Source organism: Pinus tabuliformis, chromosome J (genome assembly GCF_031772625.1).
Source record: "Pinus tabuliformis cultivar Carrire ecotype Pingquan chromosome J, CPIR1, whole genome shotgun sequence".
NCBI classification, from domain to species: Eukaryota; Viridiplantae; Streptophyta; class Pinopsida; order Pinales; family Pinaceae; genus Pinus; species Pinus tabuliformis.
The window spans coordinates 378,544,958-378,554,222 of record NC_142295.1 but is presented as its reverse complement, the minus strand read 5'-3'; positions in this window follow the sequence as shown (position 1 = coordinate 378,554,222).

The window sequence follows — 9,265 nt, the reverse complement described above, 5'->3', positions numbered from 1 at the left end:
GGTTGTTTTGATTTGAAATGATGGGGTTATTTGTTGGATGAGGATATTAGGTCAAAGAGGCTAGGTCAGGATAAATAAGATTAGGGTTATAGTCCATTCAATGGGGCAAGGTAGGTAGGTAGGCTATCACATTAGGGTTTCATGGGATGAGATGATTCAGACAGGTGAGGAGCTAGGAAGAGCATGAAAGACATATTCTTCCTAAATTGAAGAAAGATGAAAAAATTATGAAAACTTCCCCAAAACAGAGCGTGCGAGATGATTCCCATTTATCAAATTGAAAGAGATCATACAATAGACATGAAATGGAATATGGAGTAACTATACATTCACACAAATGAAATTGAAGAAAAAACAATGATAGACAACCATACCACAAGTATCCCAAAGAAATAACTACAACTCATCTATTAAAACTAGCCAAATTCTGATACAATAGTGTCTTTGATCAATCTAACAACATCCAACTGAGTCCAACAACTTCCATAAGTGAATAAGGGAATGATATAGACATAAAAACAACCTTCTCTCATCCTCAGGGGTCAAATCCCTGAGTTGAGGAAGAGATCCACAAAAATCTGAACTGATACCTAGAGTATAGGGAGCTCTAAGTGACTCCTCCCTAATTACATTGAAACTGATTCATTTGACTTGATGATAACTTTTACCTGATGAATCTACCCCTAGGTAACTTATCCACATCATTATTACATTTACCATCCTCAATTACATAGGTGAAAACATCATTTTCTGAGATGAAAGTCAAAATTACAGTGAAAATTCAAAAATATCAGCAAATGGTCAAGTGCGCCATTTTTCTGCCAAGTGCACCCTCACAGTGTCAAGTGTACCCTCCCTATTGCAGGCTGATTTTGACTGAGTTGTAGGTGTCCAAATTAGGCTCAAGATGGCTTGTTGGAAAGCCCTTCAAGTCTACTTTCTGAATATGCCTCCAGTTTGCAAAATGAAGCTGATTTGACCCCTCAAAACTTCATTCTCCCAAGACTACTCAGTGCGTAGCACCTAGGCCAAAATTGAGGCAGAAACATGATTTTTTGCTTGTTTTTTGCCCTTTTTACCTGCTAGTTTTGCAAACTAAGGCTGGAAAAGTGGTTTTCTTAGATGTATTGGTCATTTGGCATCCACTGGTGGTCTTCATTTGCTCAAAAAGTGGCTCAAAAAAGTGTGCAGCACCGCGTTTGGCCATGTTGATGATATAGCGCTATCCAAGAACACATAGAAAAAGACAAAACTTGAAAAAAATGAGCCAAAATGCTTCAAAATTGGTGAAGTGGTTGATGATGGTGTGGCTAGGCTTGGAGTGAAGCCTCTGCAAGTATATCAAGTTTCTTTTTCTTTTCTTGGTGAGTTAGGGCTTCAATCTTTGCATTTGTTGCCTTGAGCTTTGCCCTTGCATTTCTTTCTCTTTTGGCATAATGTTTGGCCATTCTCCTTTGAATGTTGTTGTCCTTTTTAGATTTCTTCAACAACTTCTCCAAGTGATCATTGATGGCCTGAAGCCAACCTTCCTTGTCTTCTTTGATCATATCCAAGAATTGATCATCAAGCATAGCTTCATCAACTATCTCTCTTTTCCTTTGCCTTTCAAGTTCCAAGGCTCTTTTCAAACCTCTGGTTCTAGGCCTACCTCTTGGTGCTTGTTCATCTTTCTCTTCAAGAAAACCATGCTTCTCAAGTGTCTCTTCTAACAAAACCTTGGATTTTTCTGCCTCCCTTTGAGCTGTGATGTATTTTACCTCATCAATGAATTGCTTGGTCTTCAACTGCTTATTCTCCTGCTCAAGGAAGTTTATGACAAATTTGGCCCTGTCAAGATTAGTTTGGAGTTCTCTAACCTTGGCATCCTTTCCTTTGATGACTATATTGATGTTCTCATCATCATCATGCTCACTTAGGTCAACAAGCTCAAAATCTTGTTTAGTCTCATGGAGGTTAGATATGAAAAGTCTGGTCAACATGGCATGGTGTTGACTTTTTGAATTTTCTCACAAAATTCATAGTGGCCAACATTTTTTAAACATGTCATAGCCATAGGAGATGCCAAGAGTTCCCTAATATTTGTTTGCTCAAATCTGAGTATTCCCCCCCCTTTGTGTGGTCTCTTCACCTCTGTTTCTTCTCCCTCACTGTATGGTTTGTTTTCTTCTTTTGCCATGGTGTCTTAATGTCAAAACCCTAGGGAGGTATGATGTTGGTGGAATGTGGTTTTTTAGGAATAAGGAATGGGAAAGGGAAATTGAGGGAGATGGTTCTAGGGATTTATGAAATGGGGGAAGGGATAGGGAGTAGTAATATGATGGAATTTAGGATGGGGAAATTATTTACAGGTTGGGGGTTAGGAGCCTAAGTAGTTGTAGCACATAGGGCTTAGGGTATTGGGATAAAGGGTTTAGGGAAAGGGAATTGTAATGAGGGAAGGGTATGAAAGTGTAGGGGAATGAAATTTTGGAATTGAGAGTGCAATGGTGATTTGAGGGAGATACTAGGGTTTGAAATGAGTAAAACACCAAATCTTTAATGAAACTTTCAAAATACCATAAGGAATGACTGTAGGAGGAAGAAGAATGATATATTTAACTATCACTCACTTGTTGAAGGTTGAAGACAACATTTTTGAAGCTTTGGATTGGTGAAGTGTGGAAGCGTTTTTGGCTTTTCTGGGCAAGTGCACAATGCCACAAGCAAACGTTCCCTCTCTTTGGCACGTGCACAATGCCACAAGCAAACACGCCATCCATGTTTACAGTGAGTTTTGGATGGGTTCCTGGTGTCCAAATTGAGTTCAGGATAGTTCCTTGGAAAGATATCTCTCTTAGCTACACAATGGACCTATCAAACTGAAAATTATCAAGTATAGCCCCTCAAAAATCAATTCTCCCAATACTGGTCAAAAAGTGCAGAAAGGGGGTGCAAAAATGCAGTGTTCTCTTGAAGAAAACTTTTGGAGGCCTTCCTCAACTCCAAATTGAGCTCATGATAGCTCATTGGAAATCTATTCCAGTATAGTTATCATTTTACTTATCAACAAAGTCATTTGGACACTACATCTAGGAGAAAATTGGATTTTTCCAAGGTCACTCTAGAAGTGCAGAAAACCTCTTGTAGCAACTGTGTTTTTGACATTTATCCAAAACCATGACATCTGTGTAAAAAATAAAGGAGTTTATTCATCCTTGGCCTATGATTGAAAAACAAATCTCTCAAGTTTGTCAAATTCATCTTTGTTTGTTCAGAAACATAGTTTGATGAAAAACTAGCCCTATGTGTGGCAAATGATTTGTCCCTTGGAATGACTTCTTGAAAAATGATGGAGACATGATGTTTATGAGTTGGAGTGGCCTCATTCTTGCTTATATGACCTCCCTTATGCCTCCACTACTAAGATGCCTCTGATTCCATAGAAAACCCTAGCTCAATGGGAGAGGAAATTAGGGTTTACTATAGGCAAAACAGGGGATTTGGGAAATTTATAGAAATGAAGGTAAATAAAGGGGATAGGGAGCTTGTAAATTATTAGGTAAATTTTGGGAGGTTGGGAGGGATGTTAGGAAGTAAGGGAAACTAGAATTTCATGGATTGAGTGAGGGGAAGGGGTCCAAAAGGGAAAAACACAGGCCTAGTCTAGAAAAGTGTCAAAAGCGTAGAAATAGGCTAGGGTTTGTAGAAAAATGATTATTTTGAGGGATATGAGTGATGGGAAGTGTTTAAGAAGGTATATTAAGGATAGGGGAAGGCATAAAAGCATCATTAGACAAGTTTTGTTGATTATTTAACAATGGAGGTCATGAAACCAAGAAAAATGCCCTCAAAACCCTAGGAAAGGGAAATGGGAGGAATAGGCATAGGAAAAGATCAAGGGAGGTAGATGGAGTGTAGGTAAGTGAGTTTTTTTTACTAGGGCCACCATTAGTGAGTAAATTTTTGAATGAGGACCTAGGTGGAATAACAAAAATTTCTGAGCGAGACCCTAATATGAATATGAAAAGAGGAGTTTTGATCACTGATGACATTATGCAAATACTGACTCTAACAACACACATGCATGCTTTCCCATTTTCTGAATCCTACACTTGCAATTTGCATGTATGACCATTCACTCTTGTTTTCACTCATCTCATCATGCATTCAGACTTCTCATGTTTTCAGTCACCCATCGGTTGGTGTGGGCTGCCTTAGCCCAGATGATGCCTTGCTCGACTAGCACTGCTCATTTCCAGAAGCAAAGGCTCTGACTTCCCTCCAAAAATTGTGCAATTCTGGCCTAGCATTGACCTCCATGCTTACATTGAGTAATTCTTGAAGGCAATGTCATGCTAGCCCTAGAAACTGCGCAATGCAGTTTGCTGGTTGCATGTCACTGCTGACTGAAATTGTGCATTGCACAGTTTCAGTCCTCAGTATGCTAGGCTGGACTGTGCATTGCACAATTCTAGCAGTCAGTCAGCCTCCTGACATCCTAGCCTGTGCCTTGCGTAGTTTTGACTGTCAGTCTCCCGACTTCCAGGCGGAAATTGCGCAACCTTCATGATCAATCACACAAGTATGTTGCAAGTCAGTCCTCAAGTTTGTTTTGGTTTTCGACTGACAGATTGCTTTCCATGAGTGTTTCTATGTCTCCAGGCATCACAAGTGTTCTTTTGTATCTCAGCAGCACAAGTACAATGGCCTTCGAAGAGCAGAGTCAAAGGACACCGTTGAGAGCACAATGGGGTTTTCATCCAAGCAAGTGTCTATGATCTCACATACCTATGAAGACATCAAGTTGTTCATAGACAAGGACATCAAGATAATATGTCAGCAGCATTACAACAAGCAACACTATTAGCAGCAACAGAAGGCAGTACACCTGCACGTAATGAATGCAAGAGGAAGGTTGTTGACAACACAAAGGCAGAACAAAGTTGCAAGCTCAAGCAGATCCACTTGTGATGAAAGAAACTTTGGAGACTGAGGCTATGAGGTGATGACACAACATGAAGATCGCGCGAAGGCAGAGAACAGAATAGAGAAGGAGTTGCATGTGCTGAAGCAAAAACTTAAGGAAGAACAGGAGCTACATAGACAAGAGAATGAGTTACAGTAGGAACAGGTACAACAGGGGGCGCAACATGCACAGACAGATGAAAATGTGCCCGTACAAGTTATAGATCCATCCTAGTAGCTGGAATGAAGTAGACAAGGTGAGTAATGTTGTTGATCACATGCAAAGGAATTCAGCAGCATGCATGTCATAGTGTGCATGCATGAGATCCCACCCCACCCATTGGCACACTCACCGAGGTGAAGACAAGAAGCAAGTCCAATTGGATTTGAACATGTATTTTGACAAGTTGATGCGCATGACCTCAGCACATGCTTAGAGAGTAGCGTAGACACTATGCATCAACATGTTGTCGGTCGAGTCACACCTAGGACGACCATGCACATGCTATCAAACGAGTTGGTTAGAGCAGCCATATCAGTGCACCTGGATGCAACAAAGGAAAGAGTTTGCTTCAACAATATGTCACCATTGAGCGCACAAACACCATCACAGATGACCAAGCTTGGCATTAGCTCACCACCTTCGACCATCACAAGGATGTCAAAGAGTTGGTCTCACCACAATGGTCCAAGTGTCAGTGATGTCTTGCATGGCTTACTCAAGCCATTTGTCTCACATGGGCACATGTGCATTGTAATGTAACGTCTTGTCAAGTGGAAGTTCAAGTGTCGATAGTTGAATGTAACAACCATAGAGTAGTTGAAGAGTCATGAGGATAGATGAACAGTCTCAAAGGGGAATGTCAAGGGTCATCCAACCCTTTGCTATAAATAGTCCCTCATAACTCATTATATAGGCTTTTAGTCAGTCAAGCTTTCGATAGGACTATCTTAGAGAAAGCTTGGACAATATTTTAATGAGCCTTGGGTTCTCCACTGTGCAGAGCTAGTATATCTCTTTGGAGGAGCAGGCGGTTGTGGTTGTAACGTTCCACGGTTGAAACTAGTGGTTGGACATGGATGTATTGTATGACTAGAACTTACACTTCTTAATATAACAGAGCTAGCACATTTCATGCATATGTTGTATTGTATTTCATCTATCTATTTACTATAAATGATATATGTATAGGTTTTCTTACGCATGCATGTATGGCTATTTTCTGTATATGTATGTATGAATCTGATTGAAATGTGTTGTTGGTTTAACCATAACTTTGGATTGCTAGCTAACTTGCCTTCCATGTTGTGATGCATCTTTGCTCGTGTGTTCCCTTCTTAACTCCATGCTATCACAGGTTTCTAAGGGGCACACTCGCCTCACCCTTTGTGTGGTAGAACCGCTCATGCACCTTCCTTGACTTGTCGCATATGTCACAACCTTGCTACCAACAGGGACATCTTACTTGCCTCTATGCAAAATCGTGGTTAAGGTGATACAGTATGACCCACTACTGGCACTCCTACACCAAATGGTCTAAGGTCTAGTTGGGACTTCTTACTGGGGAGATCACCTGATATGTTGGCGGGTCCAGCACCATCAACACCTTCCAATGTAGTCACTTGAACTCCGATGGATCTTCAATCAACAAGGTTTTGTTTAAATTGCACAATGATCCTCACTTTGAAATCTGCTTTGTATGACAATATTTGTGGCCCTACCTTTATGATTGGGGTTCAATTTGGCATAAATGCTTGACTTCGACACACACAATCAAATTATGTTGTTGTGCTCTAGGTTTGAATTCTCATGCTACAAAACTACAATCAAAATCAACTTGCAACCACACCTCTTAAGTTTGGTTTCCTACACATGAGAATCACTATCCATGGAAATAATCCACTAGCAAATATACCACTGTAATTACAACCCAAGTGTGATACACAAAAAATCAGTTGTCAACATATCTTGATAAGAAAACACAATTTAATTCTCATTCATTAAACATTAATAACATCGAGGATTACACATTCTACATTCACAATTTTCAGGGCTTTCATGCTCCTCCTCGAGCCACCCTCTCCAAGTTGCCTCTGCTACCCATATATACATACATATATAATTTCTTGCATGCTAGAAAATATCCTAACATGGCAAAGGTTAATTGGACATCTGTCCCAACTCCTAGAAAATTGCCTAACACCTTAGCCTATCATTCGTCACTTTTACGATGGGCCACTGGGGAAAAAGTGCTAGCTCATAAAAATTCCTTACAACCTAGATTATTTCTAGAATCTAGATACTTGTAACTACATAAAAAAATCCACTATTCTTAATTTTATACAAATTATATTTGATGTAAATCTCTCCCCTTTGGGTCAAGGGAAAATGGTTTACCTAGGATTGATGCTCAATCAAGGTGCAATACCGTCATAATGCAAGCAACGTGCAGGATCAAGGATGCTCTTGGGCTTTACACTCTTTTAAACATGATTGATTGTCTTCTATTTAGGTGAGAAACTAAATAGGGACTTTAAAGAAAACAGGATTAAATGTTATTATAGATCATTATTAGATCACTGACAAGGAAATGCATAGGCATGCAAATGCATTATACCCAACATAGTGTGATGAATTTCACAACTCAAATAATCCAGGGACCATAGCCACTAAATTAAAGATAAGGAAGAATATAAAACTTACATAAGAAAATACAAGGAACTTCCAAATTACATAACTAAAACATTTCTTGCTATCTTCATCATCAATTTAAACTTCGTAACAAATGTATTTGTATATATAAATCAAAATTGTAGAGAAAATAAGATAAACTAATATGTTCAAATAATAGAGAGCAGGCAAACGAGCTAAGACTGAGCAATTTCTACCTAACCATAGGTAGTTCGTTGTGGATGTTTCCCCTTCCTTTGTGGATGCCACCCTTTAGCTGGGCCATGATACCACTAGGAAAAGTAGGAAGAGCATGATTCTAAATTCATACTAAATAGGTTTGAATGAAGAAATTTTCACTACCAAGTTTTCTTGAGTATAGAGCAGCTCTTAGGCATCCACATTACCTACTACACAAAACACAAAGGAGTACTCCCTTCTTTGTTACACAATGCATTAGAAATTCCCCAATGTTTTTCAATGTGGGCATAAAAAGGTCCAAACTAATACTTTAAAACTTATGCACACTAATCCGGATTTAAACAGGAACACCACAAATTACAAAGATAACCCTAAACACAGAGATGCAGTGGAAATAATACTTCATTTCATTAATGTAAAATACTGAAATATGCTTACAAACAGAAATGGAAATAAACCAGTTAGGGTGATGGTAGCTTATCTCTGAGAAGAGATGTGGCGGCTACATGCCTCTGAACTATATTACAATGAGGCTCAAAGGCCTATTTATTGTTGAGAAATAATGGAAAACCCTTAACATCCCAAAACTAACCCTAGAAGATGAAACACCAAATTGTGGGCCTCGTTTTGGGTAAGTTGGTACATCAACTTCCCGTAGTTGTAACTTTGGCACCCGATCTTCATTTGACGCGTACAATAGCTTTTTAGAAATATCTATCCGAACACTACAACTTTGGGAAGAGCAATATCGGTCCGTGGACCCATGTTGCTCCCAAATTTCCCCAAAAAACGTCATTTAGGGCCTCAAAATAGCTTCGGAAGTTCAGGTCCCGAAAAACTGCTAAAAATAGTAAATTGTGCTACAATAAAGGAAACTGAAAAAATGAAAGAGATAGCTGTGGGGTCCAAGTGGGATAGGTGGGTGGCCACCAACATCCACCTGGATCATTCCTCCCCCCTTAGGAAGCAATGGTCCCCATTGCGTTGAGTTCCTCCATCTGCTGAACTTGGTCCTTGGTGAGTTGTTCTGCAATCTCTGATGTGTCCAGTAATGGTGGGAAGCATGGTCGAGGGTGGTACACATTGAACACTTGGTGCAAGCGAAGGAATGGAGGAATGTTGTGCTCCAAAGCATTGTTTCCCACAGCCTTGGTAATGCTATAAGGACCATGTCGGAGTGGTCTGAGCTTCTGATGGGCTCTTGTAAGGCGTTCTTTCTGCATATGTAACCAAAATTTGTCGCCCACCTGAAACTTGTGTGGTGCTCCTGTGGGTGAGGAGAAATTGTTCCTGTGTTATTTCATGACCATATCCCTCTACTGTTGCTGCTACGTGGAGGAACCCTTCGTGGGGGTCATGGATGTGGCGACAATCTTCCCCTTACTTTGGGAGTGAACCAGACAAAAAATGAATTTCCTAGTCTGGGAGACGATCTTGCTGCATTTCTTA